Source organism: Myotis yumanensis, unplaced genomic scaffold, assembly GCF_028538775.1.
Source record: "Myotis yumanensis isolate MYYU_CA2020_CCGP unplaced genomic scaffold, mMyoYum1.0.hap1 SCAF_12, whole genome shotgun sequence".
In the NCBI taxonomy this organism is placed as follows: Eukaryota; Metazoa; Chordata; class Mammalia; order Chiroptera; family Vespertilionidae; genus Myotis; species Myotis yumanensis.
The window spans coordinates 61,990,293-62,013,711 of record NW_027223763.1 but is presented as its reverse complement, the minus strand read 5'-3'; the positions used below and the strand labels follow the sequence as shown (position 1 = coordinate 62,013,711).

General features: G+C 40.7%; 2 long non-coding RNA genes across 2 annotated transcripts; one reads left to right on the top strand and one right to left on the bottom strand.

The window, feature by feature from the left end:
- Window positions 1–7,256: 7,256 nt before the first annotated feature.
- LOC139021303 (uncharacterized) lies at window positions 7,257–16,645 on the bottom strand. Its single transcript, XR_011473427.1, has 3 exons — window positions 16,588–16,645; window positions 7,650–7,834; window positions 7,257–7,504 (listed from the first exon to the last, which is right to left on the bottom strand). It is a non-coding gene; the product is annotated as an uncharacterized lncRNA (long non-coding RNA).
- On the top strand, window positions 14,678–22,977 carry LOC139021302 (uncharacterized). The gene is made up of 3 exons (XR_011473426.1): window positions 14,678–14,843; window positions 19,470–19,557; window positions 22,657–22,977. It is a non-coding gene; the product is annotated as an uncharacterized lncRNA (long non-coding RNA).
- Window positions 22,978–23,419: the final 442 nt, after the last annotated feature.

Genomic DNA, 23,419 nt, shown 5'->3' with positions numbered 1-23,419 from the left:
CAACAACCCAGACACAGCATTCCCCGGATCACATTTATCATCACCCTAATGGACTGGAATAGACCACAAGTTGCTGTTCCTTTCTAAACCTCTCTGTGGTGTGTGAAGGCTTTGCTATATATAAATTAAATGTATATTTTTCCATTGTTTAGGTTGAGTTTTTCTCAAAGATGACATATAGTTTTGTAAAGAAAAACCAGGTGAACTGGTTTGTTACCATACAACATTTACAGAGAAACATGCTCATAACAGTCATAATCCTATTTGGGTGTACTGTTGTATAAATATTACAAATATTGATTTTCATTATTATAATTTTGAGGCCTCTCACCACAAGATGGGGTTCAGAACACTTACGTAAGTTGGCTATCTTTTTTTTTTTTAATATACCTTTATTGATTTCAGAGAGGAAGGGAAAAGGAGAGAGAGAGAAACATCAATGAAGAAAGAGAATCATTGATTGGCTGCCTCCTGCATGCCCCCTACTGGGGATCAGCCCCGCAACCTGGGCATGTGCCCTTGACAAGAATTGAATGCAGGACCATTCTGTCCACAGGCCAATGCTCTATCCACCGAGCCAAACCAGCTAGGGCTAAGTTGGCTATCTTTATTTAGAGGCTCAACATAATCACTGGTGCTCCCAGAGCAGAACAGACACTGGGGCTTTATTGATTTAATAAGAAAAGATTATCTTACTGTTTCCGGGGCAAATTATCTGTCTTTACTCATAAGTCTTTCACAATATTTAACTCCTTATTTTTCTCCTTCCCTTATATCCTCACAGTTTCTTTCTCCAACAGTTATTCATCTTTTCGTCACCTCCATCAATGAGGAAGTCATTTATTTAACTAATGAGACAGTTGCCCCAATTTACTTTCTTTTCAAAGACAGACTTTCCCCACAAAGGAATCACTGCCAGAAAGCTCCACAACCTCCTCCACCCCCACCTCCTCAACCTTGGAGTAAGAAAACCCAGACGCATATCTGGACCTGAAATGGCTCTTGCCTGAGAAAGCACGAACCTTTGAGACAAGAGAGGAAATGCTTTAGACAATAGCAGAAGCTGCACAGTCCACAAATGCTCAACTTTCCACCACACCCATTGGTGGAATTTGTTACCAGTAAACACACATTGCTCTAAGCACCGTTTTTATTAGAGATGAAAGAAAAATCATCTGTTCTTAAAGTCAACTCCAAATATGATACATATGCAAAGTGGATATTTTTGCTTCTCTGAACTAGAAACTAGACAGGGAAACCATTGGCTACCTAAAAGAGTGTTCTTTTCCATGTACCCTGAGCTCAATCTCTCCCTCTTGAAACTCCAAGATGCGCAGTAATTTCAAATCAGATTGTAAAATAATGAGAGCAGAAAACATGATGGAAAAATAGTGGAACACTGTTTGAAATCTTATCAGAATTCTCTAGAAATTATATCTACAAATGAAATCTTAGGGCTTATAGGTAGCCTTACTAAGCAACAAGAAATGTTCAACATCTAACATAGGTAAAATAATAACAAAAAGAATAGTGAAGAATAAGGAAAAATAACAGTGAAAGTACCAGCCATACTTTACACTCTGAAGTGGTCCCACTGTTGTTAAAACCATTATGGGGTCAAAGTTGGTTTTTAGGGGCCTCCCACCCCCTTCTTCACTCTCTTCCTTGCCCTCCCTTTCCCCTACCCAAGTGGGCCTATAGAGAACACTAAATTCCTTCAAAGTTCCCCTCTAAATATTTTCTCTTCTTCCCTCCTTAGAGCTCTCATAGACTCAGTATCTCACTGTTCCACCAGCTGTGAGAAAGGGAAGCAATTTAATGAAACTCACTCATCCTTAAGAATTATTATGTGACAATATGCCAAGCATACTTACTTTACTTTTAAAGAAAACACTTGGTGCCCTGGCTGGTGTAGCTCAGTTAGTTGCAGCGCCATCCAGTACACCAGAAGGTGGCAGGTTCAACTGCTGGTCAGGGCACATACCCGGATTGTGAGTAGGATGCATACAGGAGGCAACAGATCGGTATTTCTAGCTCACGTCAATGTTTTTCTCTCTCTTTTATCTTCTCTCTCTCTCTCTCTCTCTCTCTCCCTCCCCCCAATAAAAAAATTATTTTTTTTAAGAAAGAAAACCCTCAGCTCCCAAAGGATAGTAATTGATCAAGTGTCCAAAAATAAATGTTTATTTCTTTTGTTTTTAAGTAGAAGAGGTCAGATAATGTAAAAAGTTTTGTGCAGAATGTCTTTCTACTAGGCTCAATATTTCACCTTCAAATAAAAAGCTATGACATTCTGACTTCCATCCCCATCCAAGTATAGCCAAAAAGCAAGAATCAAGAGTTTAGTTCACCACCTTTGAAAGACCAAATATTGTTCTCAACCACACCTTAGTCAATGCATTGCTCCATTGTATATTTTATCTTTTAAAACTGTTGTTGTTATTTTGGTTTTTTTTATTTTTATTATTTTGAAAAGAATACTTGCTCATGATAAAACACACAAGAAAATATTCAATATTTTCTCACCTATAATAGACCTCTTATTTTATTCTCTTAATGTAACTGCCACCACATTTTCTTGTGTACCCTTCCAGATATTTATCATATTTCCTAAATTGAGAAATATAAATAGGTTTTGTTTGGCTTTTTTATTTAACAATATGTTTTGCAAAACTGCCTATATAAACCATGGCATATATGTGTATTTTTCAATTGTATGTTATTCTTTTCTTTAGATATACCATAATTTACTGATTAATTTGCTTATTAGTGGACATTTGGTTGTTGTTTTTTTTAGTATTTGCTTATTACAAACAAATGAACTAACGTAATGAACTAATTTTCACATATGTTTGTGTATATTTATGAACATACCTATAGATCAAAGAGCTTAACTTGTAATAAAATAGTAAGTGCATTTTTATGTCTTCGAATAGTATATAAATATTACTTACTTTGCATACCTTCACACATTACTTACTGTAGATCTCCCTTACCTCTGGGTATGGCTGAGTTTGAGCTAATTTTCATGAGTGCTCAGTGTGAGGAGTGACAGTAGGGTGTGACCATAATTAGAAATGAAGCGGTAACATGAAAAGCATCCTAAACAAGTTGGGATATGTAGTGGATTTGGTTATTATTATTTTAGAGATGTTTTAAGAATTAGACATTTACATATATCCTTCAAAATAACATCTTGAAAGGCTGTTCTCTCATGCTAAGGATACTGCCAATATTCCAGCTATCTTTGTAGCTCTGCTTCAGGTATGGTCTTCAGAATCAGCACCCCCTTATTTTTTACCTCTTTGGTGGTCGCAACTGTCTCTTAATAATGGGTTTTATCTTTCTGATAGCGAGCATTCACAACCAGTCCTCTTGGAAATAAAATTGATTGTCAAGCAAGATAAAACATTTTTGGTTAAAAATAAAGGGTACCTTGGTGATGGGTGGTAACTAGACTTTTGGTGGTGATCACTTTATAGTATATGTGGAATTATAATATTGTTCACCTGGACCACATGTCCTATGCCAGTTTTACCACAATGAAATAGTGTGCCACCCTAACCAGTTTGGCTCAGTGGAAGAGCGTCGGCCTGTGGACTGAAAGGTCCCAGGTTCGATTCCGGTCAAGGGCATGTACCTTGGTTGCGGGCACATCCCCAGTAGGAGGTGTGCAGGAGGCAGCTGATGGATGTTTCTCTCTCATTGATGTTTCTAACTCTCTATCCCTCTCCCTTCCTCTCTGTAAAAAATCAATAAAATATATTTTTAAAAAAGAAATAGTGCACCTTAAAATAATGTGAGTGTATATATATATGTGTGAGAGATAAACTGGACCAGAAGGATGTTTCCAGTGAGGAATTCAAATATGGTTCTCACCAGAGCATGTGAAAATGTTCCCAAGGTCACAGCTCTGAAGGACAACTTGCATTTGAATGCAGACACTGTGGTATGTTTGTTTTTAAAGACTGATTATTTTATAGCTACCACTCATAAAGCCTGTGGTCATAAAACACCTTCCTCCGTCTTGGAGGCAGACCACACTGTGTAAATGATGGTGTCAGGTTTTAACTCGGGCTAAGACCACTCTGGCCCTTACAGTGGCCGGACTCCACTCTCTCCCCGAGTAGCAAGGACCACTTCTATTCCCACATCACAGAGATGACCTCTGGCTTACGTAGCAAAATAGACGAGGAAATTTTGTTTCAAAAGAATAAGTATCGTTAAAGGATGAGAAGGTCCTAAAAATAAAAATAGCCTAAAAGATAGAAATAAGCATGCCATTGGTTTGGGGACATTTTTACTCGCTGTAAAGGGCTTTACATTTAAAAAGAAAGAAAGTCAACAACTCTGTCTTAATTCCACATCCGCCACTTGCCGGGATGACCACGCCCGGCTGCACTGCCTCCACAGCCCTGCTCTGTCACAATTCAGTTCCAGCTGACTTCACGGTCCTCTTTGTCACCTTCCAGTCACAGCCCCCACGCCAGTTCCTATTTTAGAAGCTCCTAATCTCTTACCATTTAGTATTCTCTGCCTACTGCCTCCATGTTTTGTCTTCCCATTCCCTTCTTAATTCCATGGATTTCAGGATTATGGGCTTCTGGGGTGGAAAAAAGACTACACTTTAGGTCAGACAGGGATGGATTCAAATCTTGGCTTTTAGTTGTGACCTCAGAAAACGTCCTGAGCCTTTCCAAGTTAAAAAATATACATATGGTAGGTTGTTCTCGAGTACATATGTTCATTTAAAAAAGAAATTATTACATTAAAAGGTGTATATAAATTTGGTGTATTTTTGTATGCACATGATACATATATAAGTTTTAGGAAATGAGGATATAAAATTTACTGGTCTGAAAGCTGCTTTACAACATTACCAGTAATCCAGCCTCTGCCTTCATATCCATCTACAGTGACCAAGAGCTGCATGATTGTGAAAGTGGTCCTTTCTGTCACTGTCGCTGATACTGGAAGGGTCTTCTCCATTTTGCTTTTAATCCTTTCTCCCCCCCCCCCCCCCCCCCCCCCCCGCCCCACTTGCACCATGTGCCCTACCTTGTCCCCTAGAACAACACAGGCAAATCTAATCCCTTTGTCACATGGCAGCCCTAAAATATTAAAAGTAAGCCTTCATGGCTCTCTGACTCTTTTCTTCTCCAAACTAAGATGCTTGGGGTTTTGGTTTTGGTTTTTTCCATTTCTTATCCAACATTGTATCTGGGTCCTTGGTCATTCTAAGCATAGCACCTGTCAGCTCTTGAGCCTCTCCCAACCCGGGACACTGCTCTCAGCTCCATATCTCACCTGAAACCCTCAGTGCAAACTCATCTCTCTTCCCCAGCTCCTGCTGGCCTTGACTGTTTTCATTTCTCTCCTCAGCTAGGCTGCAAAAGACATGTCTCCTATTTCTTTTGAACAAACCACCTCTCCACTCTTCACCTCTGCATCATCACCCCTATAAGAAAGTGTCTCAAAGCAACTTTAAATTAGTTTGGTTGACTTTAGCAGTTATTGCCTCTTTTCATGTAACCAATACATTTTATGTGCATTGTTTCAATCTTTAAAACATTCTCATCCTAATATGTAAAAGTCCAGGGTTGTAAAGACCAATCACAACCGAATGCTGACCAACCCGGAAGTCCTTCAGTCAGGGCTGGGTTGCCGGGGTGACCCAGCACTGACTGCCCAGGGGGCTGAGACCCAGAGAGAGGCAGGGTCTGATTTGCAGCCTCAGTGGCAGCCTTTGATCGGTACTTGCCTCTCTCTTTCTCTTCCTATTTCTTTCTGAGCTTAGCCAGCAGCAGGGCTTTTCCTTCTCTCCCAGCCACTGCAGGGGCTGCTGTTCAGCCCTACCTCTCTGATCAGGCCCAGAGATAGGCCTGGAGATGCTGACTGGCATAGGAACCGACCAATCAGAACCAAATGTGGGTAGTGTGAAGAACCAATGGCTGCCTAGGAGACGGAGCTTTTGACATTGATTGGCATAGAAACTGACCAATCAGAACCAAATGTGGTTGCTGTGGGGAACCAATGGCTGCCTAGGAGACAGAGCTTCTGACACTGACTGGCATTGAAACTGACCAATCAGAACCAAATGTGGGTGCTATAGGGAGCCAATGGCTGCCTAGGAGACAGAGTTTCTGATGCTGACTGGCATAGACACCAACTAATCAGAACCAAATATGGGTGCTGAGGGGAGCCATTGGCTGCCTAGGAGGTGGAGTTTTATATGTTGATTGGCATAGGACCGACCAATCAGAACCAAATGTGGGTGCTGTGAAGAACTAATGGCTGCCTAGGAGGCAGAGCTTCTGACACTGACTGGCATTGAAAACAACCAATCAAAACCAAATGTGGGTGCTGTGGGGAGCCAATGGCTGCCTAGGAGTTGGAACTTTTGACGCTGACATAGAAACCGACCAATCAGAACCAAATTGGCCAGCAGGGGAGGGCAGTTGGGAGTGATCAGGCTGGCAGGCAGGTGAGCAGTTAGGAGCCAGTGGTCCCTGATTGCAAGAGAGATGTCCCACAGGGTTCGTGCCTAAACTGGCAGTCAGACATCTCCCAAGGGGTCCCCAGTTGGAGAGGGTGCAGGCTGGGCTGAGGGAACCCCTCCTCCATGCACAAATTTCATGCACCCAGCCTCTAATCTATACTAATAAAAGGGTAATATGCTAATTAGACCAGACATCTTCGGGACATCCATCTGGCGGAGACAGAGGCAGTTAGAGGCAATCAGGTTGGCAGGGGAGGGCAGTCAGACATCCCCTGAGGGGGACCACCCCCTCTCCCCCCAATGCACGCGGGCCTCTAGTAACAAAATAAACTGATGAATAAAATAGATGCAGAGACACGGAAGCATGGAACAGACTGACGAATCTCAGAGGGAAGAGGGGATGGGGCACAGGCAGGAAGGAATTAACCAAAGAACTTAAATGCATATAGACATACCCCATGGACACAGACAATAGTTCTCTGAAGGCCTGGGGAGGGGTTGGGGCTGGGGAGGAGGGGGGTGTTAATGGGGGAAGTAAGGGGGACATCTGTAATACTTTCAACAATAAAGATACATTTTTTAAAAACATTCTCATAAGCTAACTAATAAATAAGTCAAAATGTATTATAAAGTGAAAACAGAAAGGGTCAAACATAAAAGAGAACAATATTCATCTTCTGAGCCCAGCTTTATTTCTCAAAATGTATATATATAGCATCATTGTCAAAAAGATTATGCTGGAGTCAGACTGCTGAGGTCCAAATCCCAGCCACTTGCCACCGTGTGACCTCTCTGTGCTTCTGCTTCATCTGTAAGATGGGGATGACAGTACCCACCTCATGGTTGTTCTAAAGATTACATGGGTTTCTCCTAACACATGGAAAGTGCCTAGATCAGTAGTTGGCACTAGGCAAGCACTATATTTGCTGCTACGTTGATAATGGAGATGATGATAATGGGTTTGGGAAAATCATTTTTTGCCTTTCTGGGTATCAGTTTCCAAACCTGTAAAGTGAGAAGGAAGGGATAGTGTTGATACTAGTGAGAGTAATACCATACAATCCTAGATCCCTTGACAATTTACAAACCATTTCCATATGCAGTACTTCATTGGGAAACATGCTTTAGTATTCCCATGCCCTCAGCTCACCTGATTTGCTGGAACAGCTGGTCAATGTGCTGCAAGGTGTAAATACTGACTCTGGCTCCTGGCCTCCATTATAGCAGAAAGCATCAAAGGCCTCACATCGCTGATGCCTCCTCCAGTGACTGACTTGCTATGTGTGACATACTTTAGAACTGTAAAAGTTGGACTCCCCCAAATGCACTGGTAGACTGGGAAGAAAGAGACAAGGAAATAGTAAAACAAAGGCATTCATATTTATTGAGCATTTACAATATAGTGATTATAATGTCAATCGCATTGAGTCTTCATAACAATTTCCATGGAAGGTTTTATTGCCATATTTCTTTGATAATTTCCACAAAGAGGTTCAATACTAGGTCACAAAGATAGTAATTTTAAACCAGGATGAAAGTCTGACTGAGCCCAAAGCTTGAGCTGATGCTAAAGTTTCATGCTATCTCACTGAGATTTTCAATCTACTAAGATTAGATGTAGGTTAGCTCTTTAACTCCTCTGCTAAATTTCAAGCCCCGAAGAGCTCTGCTTGATGAATGGTACCAAGAACATAATAAAGGGAATTTATTTTATTATGAACAACTAGCCTAACGATGGTGATATCTTTCAATAATGACTGACTTAGTCTGGCAGTCCTAGCAAAGGCTTTAATGCAAAATGTCACTGTATTTTAAAGGCACTTTGAAACAGCTATCTTGGCAAGTCCACCTGATAAGCGATTGAGATGGCTGCTGAGTAATTATATTCCTTCCATGTTCACAGTACATCAGAGAACAAATATCTGGTGGGGGGGTGGGGGTGGGGGGGGAAGATCATCATTTCATATAACAAGTATTGTCAACAAATAAGTTCATGAAACTTTTTTAATCCTTGTTCTTCCTCATTTATTTCCCACCAACATACTTGTCAGCTCCCTGATTTGATGGGTGATAGCCCTCAGGGCACATGAGGGTGAAGTCAGCATAATATACATTGCTGCACAGTCTTGAGTCAATCAACTGGAACTACAAGGGAGTTCAAAGGAAGCAGCATGAACATGAGGAAGCAATGAAACCATGGTTTTGAAATCTTGGAGACTTAAATTCGAAAACATAGGTTAAATAAACAAATCACAATTCCATGTTAATATACATCTACAACATCTTCATTGATATTTTCCTAACAGTGACTAGACACCAGGCAAGGTTCACTATATATTATTGCACTCAGGCCTCACAATAAGACTATGCAATAGGCACAGTGATTATACCCATATTTAACAAGGAAACTGAGGCACAGCAAAGAAATATAATTTCCCCACTGTTATAGAGAAACACATTGGTAACATGAGGGTTCATATCCCAGTAGCATGACATTCTCACAAGTGCCCACCCTTTCTCAAAGCAAACTTCTGATTGCCTCTGGAAGATGATCATATATGCATCAGGTATGATCCCTAAAAGATGAACTGTTTTAGTTTAATAGTTTTCATGAGATTTCCAAATCCATTTGTACAATTCTGCATTAAGCAGTTGTTGTGATAAAAATGAACACAAAGATCTGTATACACTAAAAAAGTCAAAACCAATGTGTTTGCATGAACTTCCTCAGTAGAGTCACTTCATTTACCTATTAGATCACAGACCACACTTGGGTTAGAAAGACACTGTGAATTTTGGGTATGATTGGAGCTAACTCGTGGTGAATATACGTGAAGGGTTGAATTTTTTTTTCTTAGTATTATTTTTCCTCTACGTACCTAATCGTGACCTGTGTAGCTGTTAGAAAGGAAGGCTAAGGGGGAAATTGTCAGCCTACAGAACTACTTATCACTGGTTTGTTTCAGAGTCTAGAGCAGTGGTTCTCAACCTTCCTAATGCCACGACCCTTTAATACAGTTCCTCATGTTGTGGTGACCCCCAATTTCATTGTTACAAATTGAACATAATTAAAGCATAGTGATTAATCACAAAACAATATGTAATTATATATGTGTTTTCCGATGGTCTTAGGCAACCCCTGTGAAAGGGTCGTTCAACCCCCAAAGGGGTCGCGACCCACAGGTTGAGAACCACTGGTCTAGAGTATACAAACCTTCTCCTTGTTACTCCACAAAAGTCCTTATCCTTCCAGAAAGTTTCTCTTCCCAACGCCAAGGACTGATAAGGAATGAGGACCAAACAGCAGGAGACTTGTTATCTCAAGTGGCTTGTTGACATCCCTAAGATTTTTCAGACTGGGTAACACCCATTTAGCTCATTATGCCCCTCATAGATAGCTATAATGTTCTCTAAGAACTTTCTGTGGATCTGAAGTGGGATAGGGAACACACTATAATATACACTGAGTGGCCAGATTATTATGACCAGCCAGATTATTATGACCACCCCATCAGTACAATGAAGTGAATTAGTTATGCAAATAATAATAATAATAAAACCTTGAGAGTATTTGCTTAGGAAGTTTTCAATATTCAGTATTTTTGGAAGGGTCAATGAAGTACTGATGGGGTGGTCATAATAATCTGGCCACTCAGTGTATGTCTCTCTAACCCTCTTTCAATATCTCTCTCTCTCTCTCTCTCTCTCTCTCTCTCTCTCCATTTTCAAGTTTAATGAAACTCAGCCTATGTCACAAAAGGAATACTCCATTTCAGAAGCTAATTAGAGGTGGCCCAGAAATACAACTGAAAGGCAAAGGAGGGTAAACAACCAGTGACGGGGAGCTAGGAGATCCCACCCTGGGCAACATTCCCTTGTGTTCCAACCTCTGCTGCAGGCGTGATGAATGGAGGATGGCATAGCCCTGGGAGTCAGAAGGTCCTGATCCAAGTACCACTCACCTGCAGTCTTGGGCAAGCCCCTTTTCCTGCTGAGGCCCCAGCTGTCTCACTGTTGCAGGGACTACAGCCTCACAGAGGCTTGGGAGGAACTGATGTGATCTTAAGGCAGACATGCTCTAGGTCACTAGAGAGGCCCGTGTCAAATGCCAATTGTGAGTTCAGTTTTCAGAGGTCTTGCCTCTCATCTGCTTCTCAATCTGACCAGGAGCTGCTCCTTGATCCTTGAACCATTTTCCAAGCCCAGAAGAGATCAAAATCTGATGTTGTTTTAAGTGTGACCCCAGTCATTCTTATTAATAAAATCCCTTCCTGTTTCTCTACAGTGAGAAAGGAGGGCGGAAGCAAGGTGCAAGGGGAGTGGAGGGGCCACACCAAGCAAGGACCTCAGCAGGGACTGGAAGAGCTCTCTCCAGCTGAGTCAGTCCCGTGTTTTTTCCTGTTAAATGATTCACATGCTGAGGCAAATGGGTCCAAAATGCAAAAACTCTTTCCTGAGCTTCCAGATGAGTTGATGGTTTTTGTTTTTGTTTTCCAATTCCATTTCTCTTTTCTTGGGAACATGAGTGCAGTGTTTCCACTCCAGGTGGAGGTTTCCTCCACCTCATTTAAATGCCCTGGGGAGGAGGGGTTATCGTATCAAGGAAACACTGGCTATTTTAAGTGTTATTCATATTCCTTAAACTTCCTTGTGTTTTTTACTCAAGAAGGTTGAGTATATTATAAATAAACAAAATTTCATAGTATATTATCCACAATAAAGTCTGAGCTCTTTAGAAATCAAGCTCTAGATAGGTGAATTTCCATGTGTCTTAAAAGGCTTACTGTTGTAAACATAAAATACTTTTTTCAAAGACTTTAAGTGGGAATCTCTTCTGGAATATATAAGATATATATACCATGTTTCTTCATAATAAAATATAACATTTCATTGACTATTAGAAGTCATTATCCTTATATCCTTTTAACACTCCTCTGTTTTGTCCTCCTCTCTTGTTTAAGTGAGGTCAATTTTAGTTGAGGTCCTTCTTCCATGTTCTGCTTAATCTTCATGCATATCCATAGCCACAATATCCTCTTTAGTCAAGTTATTCAGAAAAAAGATGGTTTACTCTTTGGCTTAATCTGACTAGTGGTAAAATTCCCCATCTTAAGGCCTTCTAGTAATTTCTCACTGTAGTTAGAAGATTAGCCAAACTCCTCTCTATTACCTACAGAGCCCTATATGGTCTAGCCCCTGCCTTTTCTCCAACTACTCAACCTTCATCCACTGTGTTCCACACACTAGCTTTCTCTGAGTTCCTCCAAAGAACCAAGTTGTCTCAGGTCCTTTGCATTTACCATTGCTACTTCCTGAAAGATTCTCCCCTGGTTTTCTCCTGACTGCCTCTTTCTCCTTATTTTGGTCTAAGGCCAAATGTCAAGTCCACAGAGAAGCCATCACTGTCTTCTACACCAAGTAGGCTATAACCCCTTTCTTGCTTTATTCCTATCCCAGAAATTAAAGCACTAGTGGAATGCTTTAATTTGTATTCTTATTTATTCATTTGTATTGATATTCTGTTTTGCTCACAGCAATATCACATTTTAAGGAATAGCTCCCAGCACATAGAAGGCACTCACTAAATACTCTTGAAGAAATAAATCCTGGCTGGCTCATCTCCACACCTCCTGAAAGCTAATCTCTGTCTATAATGGAGAGTTCTGCTTTCAGTTTTACTATACATTGGGAAATCTAATCTAAATAATCAATTATAGCCCAGCCTGTACGGCTCAGAGGTTGAGCATCGGACCATGAACCAGGAGGTCATGGTTCGATTCCCAGTCAGGGCACATGTGCCAGTTGTGAACTCGGTCCCCAGTGGTGGGCATGCAGGAGACAGCCCATCGATGTGATTGATGTTTCTCTCTCATCAGTGTTTCCATCTCTCTATCCTCTTCCTTCCTCTCTCTAAAATCAAAAAAATATATTTTAAAATAATAATAATCAATTACATAATATCCTAAGATTGCTGTCAAAACATTAAGAAGCTGGCAATGTCCAATGTCATTCGATCAAACTTTGGAAAGAGACAAAAGAGCTAAGAGAATGTTTGGACACACTCTAATTTCTTGGATAGTTCAACAAGATATAACAAACAGCTTAAAATAGTGAATAATAATACAAGGAGATCTAAACATAAGTATAAAGTGGCCCCAAAAAACAATATATGGCCAAAACCGGTTTGGTTCAGTGGATAGAGCGTCGGCCTGCGGACTGAAAGGTCCCAGGTTCAATTCCGGTCAAGGGCATGTACCTGGGTTGCGGGCACATCCCCAATAGGAGGTGTGCAGGAGGCAGCTGGTCGATGTTTCTCTCTCATCGATGTTTCTAACTCTCTATCTCTCTCCCTTCCTCTCTGTAAAAAATCAATAAAAAGTATATTTTAAAAAACAACAATATATGTTTGAAGTCTCATAATTTATTTTTAAAATCCAGATGAATTTTATATTCTAACTCTCTTTCTCCATATATATATATATCCTATATAATAAAAAGCTAATATGCAAATGGTCGTCATGCCCTCACACCATCACGCCATAACGGCTCAGACACTCAACACTGGGGATTGAGGAATGGAGACCAGCCAGGCACAAATGAACTCGAGAGGAATGGAACCAGCCAGGCTGTGGCTTCAGGAGAGGGACAAGCTGCCCACTCTGTGGTCCTAGGCGCCAGAGGCTGGGGCTGCGGCCCAGGAGAGGGACAAGCTGCTCGCCCCGCGGTCTCGGGCACCTGTGGCTGTGACCCGGGCTAAGCCACCTGCCCACGGTCTCCTGTGGCTGTGGCTGGCCCGGGAAAAGCCAGCCCAGGCCTGGGTGCCTGTGGCCAGCCAGAGAGGGAATCCTGGGTCCCAGGTGCGGGATGAGGCAGAGGAGATTAAGGGTGATCAGGCCAGCAAGGGAGCAGTTAGGGGTGATCAGGCTGGTAGGGGAGCAGTTAGGGGTGATCAGGCAGGCAGGCAGAGGTGGTTAGAGGTGATCAGGCAGGCAGGCAGAGGGGTTAGGGGCAATCAGGCAGGCAGGAAGGTGAGCAGTTAGGAGCCAGCGGTCCCGAATTGCAAGAGGCAGTCGGACATCCCCCAAGGGGTCCCAGATTGGAGAGGGTGCAGGCCGGGCTGAGGGACGCCCCCTCCCATGCACAAATTTCATGCAAATATATATATTTGTTTAATATAAAAGAAATTTCCCCTCAAATTGTTGGGGGAGAATGTACCCTTCAAGAAGTTGTGTCCTGTTTACCCTAGAAAACCACCAAGAATTCCCCCAAGTACATGTGCTCCAAGCTGATAAACACCTAGAAACGATTCTGGAGGAACCTTGAAGGGAGCACAATCCCCACCCACCCCTTGCTGCCTCATCCATTTGCCCTCATCTTCATCCCAGGGAGGAAGAGCTCTGGAACAAAGACACCTATGTGAACCAGGAGTCCCAAGGAATGCAGAGTTTTGAGATGGAAAACAAGGTTAAAAGTCCTATCGTTCTGTATCATTCTCTTTTCAGACATCTCTCTCTTCTAAATCATTTCATTGCTCTTTCTTTCCATGTGCTTGGTGAGGTAAGAGGTGCATTTGGAGTCCAAACCTTGGTTCATAGTAATGAAGTTTCCTTTGATATATTTCTTCAGTTAAAAATCTCTAATCACTATTGGTGGGCTCATTGAGGATTGGAGGTTCAAGATCCAGGCCATCATGCATAAATTATAATAATAAGAATACTTATAGAGAGAAGACAGAAGAAGCAAACAAGCTGGTAATGGTGAATTGAGTTGATTAGTAAAAGTCTTTTAAAATAAAATGTGATGAATGGAAAATATTCAGTCAGAGATGCCACATGAATTTGAATAATCAGCCTTTTTGTGACCTAACATTTGAAGGCATGAAAGAGAAGGCCATTATCCCATGAGTGTGCCAAAAAAGCAGATTACCGAGATAGTAATTATGGTGGCTCCTGTGGGAAGCATCCTAGACTGATGGTCCCGGCTGCAGCCCTCTGAAATTCATCATCACATTTGTCCTGAAGCCATGCTTTCTGTAGCTGCCCCAGCCATGACTAAGCACGGGAGGGCTGCTAAGACAGGCCCACTCCTGGAAGATGCAGGATTACTCTGATGGGCAACTTTAGCTTAAAGACTTCCAATTAACCTTGCTAAAACTTTCTTCCTTGCTTTCCTTTTTCCCCTCCTTCACAGGGAACAGTTTTGCTGAGTGATCTGACGTGTTTACACATCATTTTCTCCGAGCCTCCTCCAGCTTTCTCTGCATTTTTCTCCCACAAAGTTTTTCTCAACAAATCTCATGCACATCTAACTTCATCTGCTTCTCAGAGGACCTGAACTAACACAAGTAAGGAGCTATTTGAGGAATGGAAGGAGGAATTGGGCCATTTACTGCAGCTAGGATAGTTTAGAGTAAGACTAAGATTAACGGGTGATCATAAAAAGACCAGATTTAAGAGGGAGCTTTCTGAGAATAAGTAGCAGGTAACACAAGAGGTTGTGATGGTGGGGATGGAGGTAACAGTAATCAGAGTTTGAAGTTAATTATTTGCATACTTGATGCTACATTAAGCCTAAAGCTCAATTAGAGAATCTGAAGAGATTTCGTTGTTTTTGGCAACATGCATAGTTAGTTGATATATGTGGGTGGAGCCTTGTTAAGAGGACTCTATATTTTTACTCCGACTCTATACAGTCCTTTTAAAAGAACTCTATAAAATGTTTTATTGGCTTTGAGGTGTTTTTCTTGTAGTTTTTTGGTTTGTGATTTTAAGGTTTTGCATAATTAGAAGTAAATAATAAAGTTAATTATTTGTATCAGATATCAGCATTTTTCAGCCTATAGTAATGTAAGAAAAAACTTACATTTTTATATTCTTTCAAAGTCTCCATGTGTGAAGCTCTGTATACCCAATGAAATGCAGTAATGTCTGTAAAGCTGAATTGGAAATTGTTTGGCATGTGCTATTTCACTGAAACCTAACATGGGGTCCTGTGAAGTAAGGAGGGCAGGAAGCCTTAAAGCTCACTTTTACCAAAGATCAAATTGAGGCTCAGGGGAGCTAAATAGCTAACACATAGTCAAATCCAACCCAGGTGCAAGGTTGCAGTAGGCAGAATTTCTAGGAACGACTCCTAAGAATTCATAACCTAATCCCAGTGATGTGTGAATGTGATGAAATGTCATTTATTCCCATGATTCTGCTATGTTATATGGTGAGGTTGACCTTATTAAAAGATTATTCAGGTGAATCTAATCCAATTACATGGAGCCCTTAAAAGCCCCTTCTGCCAGTGATCAAAGAGAAAAAGAGAAGTCAAAGAGAGAGATGGCAGAAGGGAAAGTCAGAGAGTCGAAGCATGAGAAGGATTGGAGGTACTAACGCTGGCTTGAACATGGAAGGGGCCATGTGGAAGGCGTGAGAAGGAAATGAATTCTTCTAACAACCAGTGAGCTTAGAAAGAGACCTAAGCTCTGGGTGAGAACTGCAGCCCCAGCTCTTACCTAGATTTTGACCTTATGAGATTCTAAGCAGAGAACCGAGCTAACCTACACTTTGCCCAGGAACTGTGGGATAATAAATGGGCATTATTTTAAGCCACTATGTTCGTATTGATTTTAAACAGTGACAAAAAAAAAAAAAAAAAAAAAAAAACTAATACATGGGTTTTCTAGTTCCATCACTATTTTCACCATACCACCCTACTCTTAACTAATGCCAATAAAAATAATCAACAGTGAACTGAAAAGGCACAGTACTAACCTTATAATTTTGCTCGTTTAATTTTGATTAGAAGTCTAGCTTTCTAAGATTTATTTTAGGCCTGACCTCATTTCCTTTAGTTCTGAGCCTGTGGACTTGAACTCATTTTCAAGACAGACTCTCATTTCCTTGTCCTATTTTGAAAATAATTCAGGTAACATATAAATAAGAAGAAAATATTATAAGATTAAAACTTTTGTCATAGTTTGGCAAAGTTTTAAAACTCTTACAAAATACTGAAAATATCATGGGGATTGTTTGAACACATATAGTGAAACACTGTTGTTTTGTCTATCCATTGTAACTCCTTTAGTAAACTTTACTCACAATCTTTTGGGAATGCTCTTCTCCCAGTCAAACCAAGTGGGTCTGAGGAAATGTCCACACTGTGAGAGAATTAAATAAGATTGTAGATGTTTAGCAACAGTATCTAGCATATAGTAAGCTATCAGTAAAAAGTATATCTTCATCTCTTGTATTCCAAGATGTTTGAAAATCTATGTTAGAATCACAGTCCTATTAGAGAACGAAACTTTATGGTTTTCAACCTTCATGCATCCAAGGGTTAGTACCAGAAGAGATTCTTAGATCCTCAGTCACAGACATGAATTTTACTTGGTTACCTATCAGGTACCCAGTGGATATTCATACGGATGAATAAGAGGTATTTAGTTACCTGTTATCAGAGAATTAAGCCCAACCTTTAAAGAAAAAATGATTCATATCTGCATCTTAGTAGAGAAAATAATAAACAGTAGGTCATGTGTTGGCTTCAAACTATTTTAGCATCTATTCTGGAGAATAATAGAATCATAGGATTAGTAAAGTAAGTAATTATTTGTTTATGTATTTATTAATAAATAAAGCTCAGGAAAGAAGGTATAGCTCAGGGAAGTTAGTTGACTTCTACAAGATCAACAGTAAGTCTGTGACAGAGTCAGGCCTGGAACACAAGCTAGGATGGAAGCTACAGGAGATGTCCTACTATTGGTGGTCACCAGACCAAGTAGAAGGGAAGATGGGAAGTGGCTCAAAGTAGCAGGGAAAGTGAATGAGATCAAGTATGGGAGATCTAGCACTTAGTTCTTTTCAGAGGAGCTTAGGAGCTGGAACCCACTGAAGTCTAATACCACTATTGGGGTAACACCTCTGAATGGACTCTTTTGTGGCCAAATTTCTGGAAAGAAGACAGACTAGGCTGATTCTAATAAGATAATATCTCATATGCCATTTCAGAGAATTCAGACACCCTCAATTTCACCCTCATATCCATCACCTGTGTCTAATCCATTTGATGGGCACACAATACTCTTACTTAATTACTCTGCTCTTGAATCATGTTTACCATTGGCCAATCACTAATCTAAGGCTAAGTTTATAAGTATATTATTCTTTAAAAAGCACTCACAGGAAACCTGTCAGGGATAAAGGCTCTATACTAGGCATTAGGAATTTGCTGAAAAGTGTTTAATCAAACTCCATTTTCCTTGTCCAATCAGAGAAGAGAGTGAGTTATTCAAAAGAAAACTAAACCAACCAGAAGTAACTCTGTATAACCTAATCCCTCCAACCCTTATGTCATAAAGACAAATAAAAGCTCATAAAGAACCTTTGCTTGCTTCAGAACCTTATCAACTTGAGCCAGCTGATAGGGAAAGTAAGTCTTATGGCTGAACTCTTGAACCAGGAAAGGATCAGTCCAAAGTTTCTGTCAGGTGACATGACCTACAAAAGTACTCCCAATCCTTGGCTTATCTTTATGACTGATAAATGATTGCCAGTTATTTGCTCTATAATGTATGCTTGGAAACTGCGGTTAAATGGCTGAAACTGTCCCAAGAAAGAGGTTTCCTTCTGGAAAAAAAGAAAAAAATCATCCCCTACATGCAAGGTTTAATTAATGAAAAAGTTGCTTAGATGATCAAATTATGCCCTTTTTTTTTTCCGATCCAATGTTTTGTGGTTTAGGAGTTTTTTTAACAAGCAAAAAAAAAACCTTTAAACAGAAACCAGACTCTTTTATATTCTAATTTTTTTCCACTCCATTATGTTGTAGTAGTCCATAACAAGAATATGACCTCATCAGTTATTTACTCCCATTTTGGGTTTCATATGATGGGTTTCATTGGAAATCCCCATTATGGGGGAAATTTCTAAACCATGGAGCAGCTCATTTGTTGGGGGAGAGGGGGATTCTTTATAAATGAAAAAAGTTGAATTGTAATGGAGGAACAGTGAGTGATTTCTCTAAAGGAGAAAGTTTCAGCCTCCCCCTGCTTATTAAGGAAAGCTAGGTTTGAGATCCTAAAACAGGACTATGACCAAACTATGTGAGTATCTCGGGACCTTATGGAATAGTAGAGCTTAACTAGTTTATAAGTTTATTTTTTAAAATATATTTTATTGATTTTTTTACACAGAGGAAGGGAGAGGGACAGAGAGTCAGAAACATCGATGAGAGAGAAACATCGATCAGCTGCCTCCTGCACACCTCCTACTGGGGATGTGCCCACAACCACAGTACATGCCCTTGACCAGAATCGAACCTGGGACCTTTCAGTTTGCAGGCCAACGCTCTACCCACTGAGCCAAACCAGTTAGGGCACTAGTTTATAACTTTAGACACTGACAGCCAATGGTAGAGTTAATAACGATACTGAATGACCAAGCAATGTGCATAGACAAGTGTTCAAACAATTAGGGTAATACTCTCTTCTCAAGTGAATTATTGTCTGAAATACTGAGTTAAATGGAGTATCTACTATATCTAACAAAAACTGTTCAGTTAAATGCCAACCTCCCTGGCCCATTAGGAGAGGCAATAATTTATTCAAAATGTAGTTTAAGAATAAAGTTACTTTTCAGAAAGTAATCCTATTAAAAGAAAAAAAGAGAAGGCACAAGCAATACTCTATCAGACAAAGTCACAGTAACTTTTTTTAATTGCAGAAATTATTCTAGTTTAAAAAATAATTTGAAAAAGCAATTATTTTCATAATCAAGAAATCAACAACAACAACAACAACAAAAGGTTGGGGGTTGTCTGTTGGTTTCTTTGCTTGTTCTAGTTCACTTTCCTAAGAGCCAGCTTAGCTTCTCAGACCTTGACCCAGTGATAGATTAAAGTCCTTAATCAGAGATATGGAATGCCTTATCTAGTGACACATGTTCTTTCTCTGTTCTTTGAAACACATATTGTCCCTCCAAAGGAAGTTCACCATGAAACTAAATGACACAGTCAATAAATACCTCATAGGAAGAGCCCCCTGGCCGCCTGAAGACCACACCACAGCACCAGTAAGTCCTCCTTTTTAAGAACACCAAATTGTATGCGTAGTTACAGGAGAAAGCAGCCTTAGGTCATTCTCCCAAGGCCCTGATGTGGAAGGAACCACCTAGAACAGACAAACAACCATTGTAATCCCTGGGACAGGGGTGTGGGCTGTGGGAAAGGAAGCTCAGCATGGAATTTGAAAGCTAGGATTGCAAGGTAAGAGATCTGAGAGCTTCCAGAGGAGTCTGGTTTGTTTGTTTTCCGTCTAGACTGAGCGTGCAAGGACTTAGGAAATATGCTTTAGGTTAGAAGACACCCTGTAGTTGTTTTCTTTCTCCACTTAGAGCCCCATGTAATAATGCACATGACAGTGTCTGCACTCAAAGCTGACTTAACGTCTACAGACATTCCCTCTCTTTCTCTGCACATCCATTCAGTAATCAAGGTTGACTGCCACTACTTTCATTGGGCCTCCTCCACATCTCCCACATTACTCATGTCTTCAGCATTTCAGATTATCTCAATATTTCTCACCTGGATCAGAGCAACTATATTCTAACTGCTCTCTCTGCTGCCAGCTCCTGGTTCAGATTCTATATTGCTTTCTACAGAGCAAGACTGGCCATAGGACTAGCCAGTTTAAAGTTCTTTAGTGGCTTCCAACAGTCTCCTGGTTAAAATTCAAACTATTCTGGTACAGGCTCTGATAGAACAGTTACCTTGGTTCATATCCTACCTTTGCTATTTACCAATTTGATCTTCAATTCCCCGTCTATAAAATGGAATAAGAATAGTTCTTCTTCATAGGTGTGTTGTTAAACTTCAATGAGATACTTCTTTTAAAGAGCTTAGTACTGTGCCTAGTAAGCAGTCAAGCCCATAGTTGAAATCAAAGCCTATCATAACCTAGGTCTGTTTTTAATGACTACATTGCACTACCGTTATTCCACTTTATTTCCCAAAACACATGTCATAACAGGATTTCTGGTTCCACATACAGAGCCTTGCCACTTTCCTACTCAGAGAAAGAATCTACGTCCCATCCCCTTGAACTTGGACATGATCTGTTGACCACCTCAATTAATTAAGTCTGGCACAAGTTAGGCAATGTCATTTCCTAGGCTGGGTCAGAAGAGGCAATATACCTTCTGTCTGGCAATCTCGTTTGCAGCATGCACCTTAGGAGACCTAAGCTTCCATATGAGAAGTTCAGCTACATGAAACTACCATGCTTGAGAGGCCATGAGGACAGATCACTGAAAGCTAGAAATGCATGAGGAGCCCCAGGTGCCCAGCCATCCTTCACAGGCCCCCAGTCACTGTGTGGAGTGGAAAGGAGCTGACCCACCCAACCCTGCCCACATTGCAGATGTGTGAGCTAAATAAGTGATCGTGGTTATTGCAGCCACTAAGTTTTGAAGTGTTTTGTTATTGCCTAAGGAGAAACCAGAACACCCACATAAACCTCCAAATCTATTTACTCACTTCCATTTCCCCTTGACAACACACCTTCCATGGCCTTCACGTATGTTTTTATGCTTAAAACTCGCCACCAGCACAAACATGCCCTCATGTAAAGCATTACTTTGCTTTCAAGAGTCACTGCAGGTAGTTCTTGTTGTGGCTTTTAGTCGTTGTTACTCATTGTTGTAGTTTAGTCATCTTTCCTCAAATCTGGAAATGCATGGCTAAGGACCCAAACTTCAAATCAAAATGTTTGGGCTTAAGGTTCTTGTTGTTGTTGTTCACTACTTCCAAGCTGTTTAGGACTTTATCTCCTTAGACTTCTGTTCCTCCAAAGACAGAGTAATAGCCAAACCCTTACCTGAGTATTGTAGGTATTCATTTATAACTCCTAGCAAAGTTCCTGGTATCTGAGTTCAATGCATGTTGCTGTTATTAGAGTGTTAATTTTATTGCATCACAATTATCAGTTTCCTTTTCTGAACAAGAACTGTGTATCCTCAATGCCTGGGACCTAGGATGTGCAAAAACAGTTTTGTTAAATGAATAAATAAAGAACAAACAAACAAATGGATGGGTGAATGGGTGGGTAAATGAATGGGCAGGTATAATCTAGCTTCTCTTCAACTCCTATATCAAACATGTAGGAGACGTAGGACAATAGAGATCTCCAGTCTTAATGGAAGCAGCCCTGGTGCTGGCTGCTTACTTTTCTTCATGACAGGTCCAGTTCTCTCTTTCCTTAGTAGTTCTATAATACCACGGCCATTATTTCTGACACTCCCTCATTCCAAAAGCCACACAGAGAGCATCCTCACTTGGCTAAGTAAGCCCTTTTGCTCCTGACAATCCAAACCATGTGGTAGGACTGTGAGGAGAGCTAGTGCCAAAATCAGATGGCCTCCACTACAGATTCCTTTTCTCGTCTAACCATGTTATAGCGTGCTATCTAGATGCCTGACCTTGCCAAGTAAAACCCAGTTAATCTTTTACAATGTCAGCCTTCTTTATGGGCTCTAAGATATGGCCATGTCATATGGTGGCAGTGCTGTAGAAGGGACTCTGCTCTTACTGACAAGCAACTTTATGCTGCACTAAGCAAATAATTCACCCTTCTTGCCTCATGCATGACATTTCCCCACTGATTTCTGCTCAATGTGAGAGACATTATTAAACAGCAATACAACCTTGCTTAATAAGGTGAGAAGAGATATTCTACACCTACTTTTTGTTTTCATCATAGAATTTACATAAAATTCTATGTCGCAGCATGTTGCATATTTATACATAAACTTCTCATTATAACAGCTAACAACCTATGGATATGATTGCTAAGTGCCAACAATTGCCATTGCAACACAATGTTATACCAAGATATCAATGTTCTTCTAGTACATATTAATTTCAATGTTAAAATAAAACAACACTGGGTTCCAACAACAAAGGGGTTCCTGCAGTGCCCTTTTATGCCCTCTTGCCTCAGCACAAAAGAAAAAGTTTAAATATTTTTAAATGAGTAAAATCCAGAGCGTTGGCTGTACATACTCATAAATCATTTCACAAGGAAATATGAAGTTAATGTAATTATTGCTGTTACTCTTGTAGATTCCATGCTTCTCATAAGTGTAATCATTTCTGCATTCTTTCTCTGCTTGAAGGTCAGAGAATGCTGAGGGTTAGCAAGATTTCTGAGGCGTGGCACCACCTTCTCTGATTGGGCAGCAGCTCTCGAACGATGTGGGCCTTTTGCAGTTGACTCACCAGAGGGCAGCAGCTTTGCAGCTTGATGTCAGCCTGCAAAAATGTCAGACACTTCTCTCTGCCAGCTGCTGCACCGCCCTCTCCACCCCCCCTCCCCCCCACCAACCCCAGCAGTAGCCCAGAATTAAGCAAAGCTGTTTGGATTAGCCTCTGACCAGCCTCCTGGCTGGGCTTCTTGCTGTCCTGGTTACCAGCTCCAGTAAAAAATCCCCACCAGATCTCAGCAGGAACACTAAGCTCTTCCAACTATGTGTCTCTGGGGATACCCAATATAATTGACCAATAAAGGTTTGGATATTTGGGGGAGTGTGTATGGTTTTCTGGGTGTCCCTCTGCAACATACACACCACACACACATTCTCTCTCCCTCTCTTTCTCTCTCTGTCTCTCTGTCTCTCTCTCTCTCTCTCTCTCTCTCTCTCTCTCTCCTTCTCTAAAACACCAGAATGCGTTAAGAAATATTTAAATAAGCACTAGCAAAATTTCTAAGTTCTAAATGGATTGTATGCTATTTGTTCTCCTGGTATTGGATCTGCCTCAGTTTCCCCCACATTTCTGACTGTTCCAACTGAAGTCTCAGATAGGAGCTAAGACTATTCCTGGGGTCCTTTCTACTGTAACAGTCTATGATCCCATAAATTTAGACAACTGGGAGCTTTC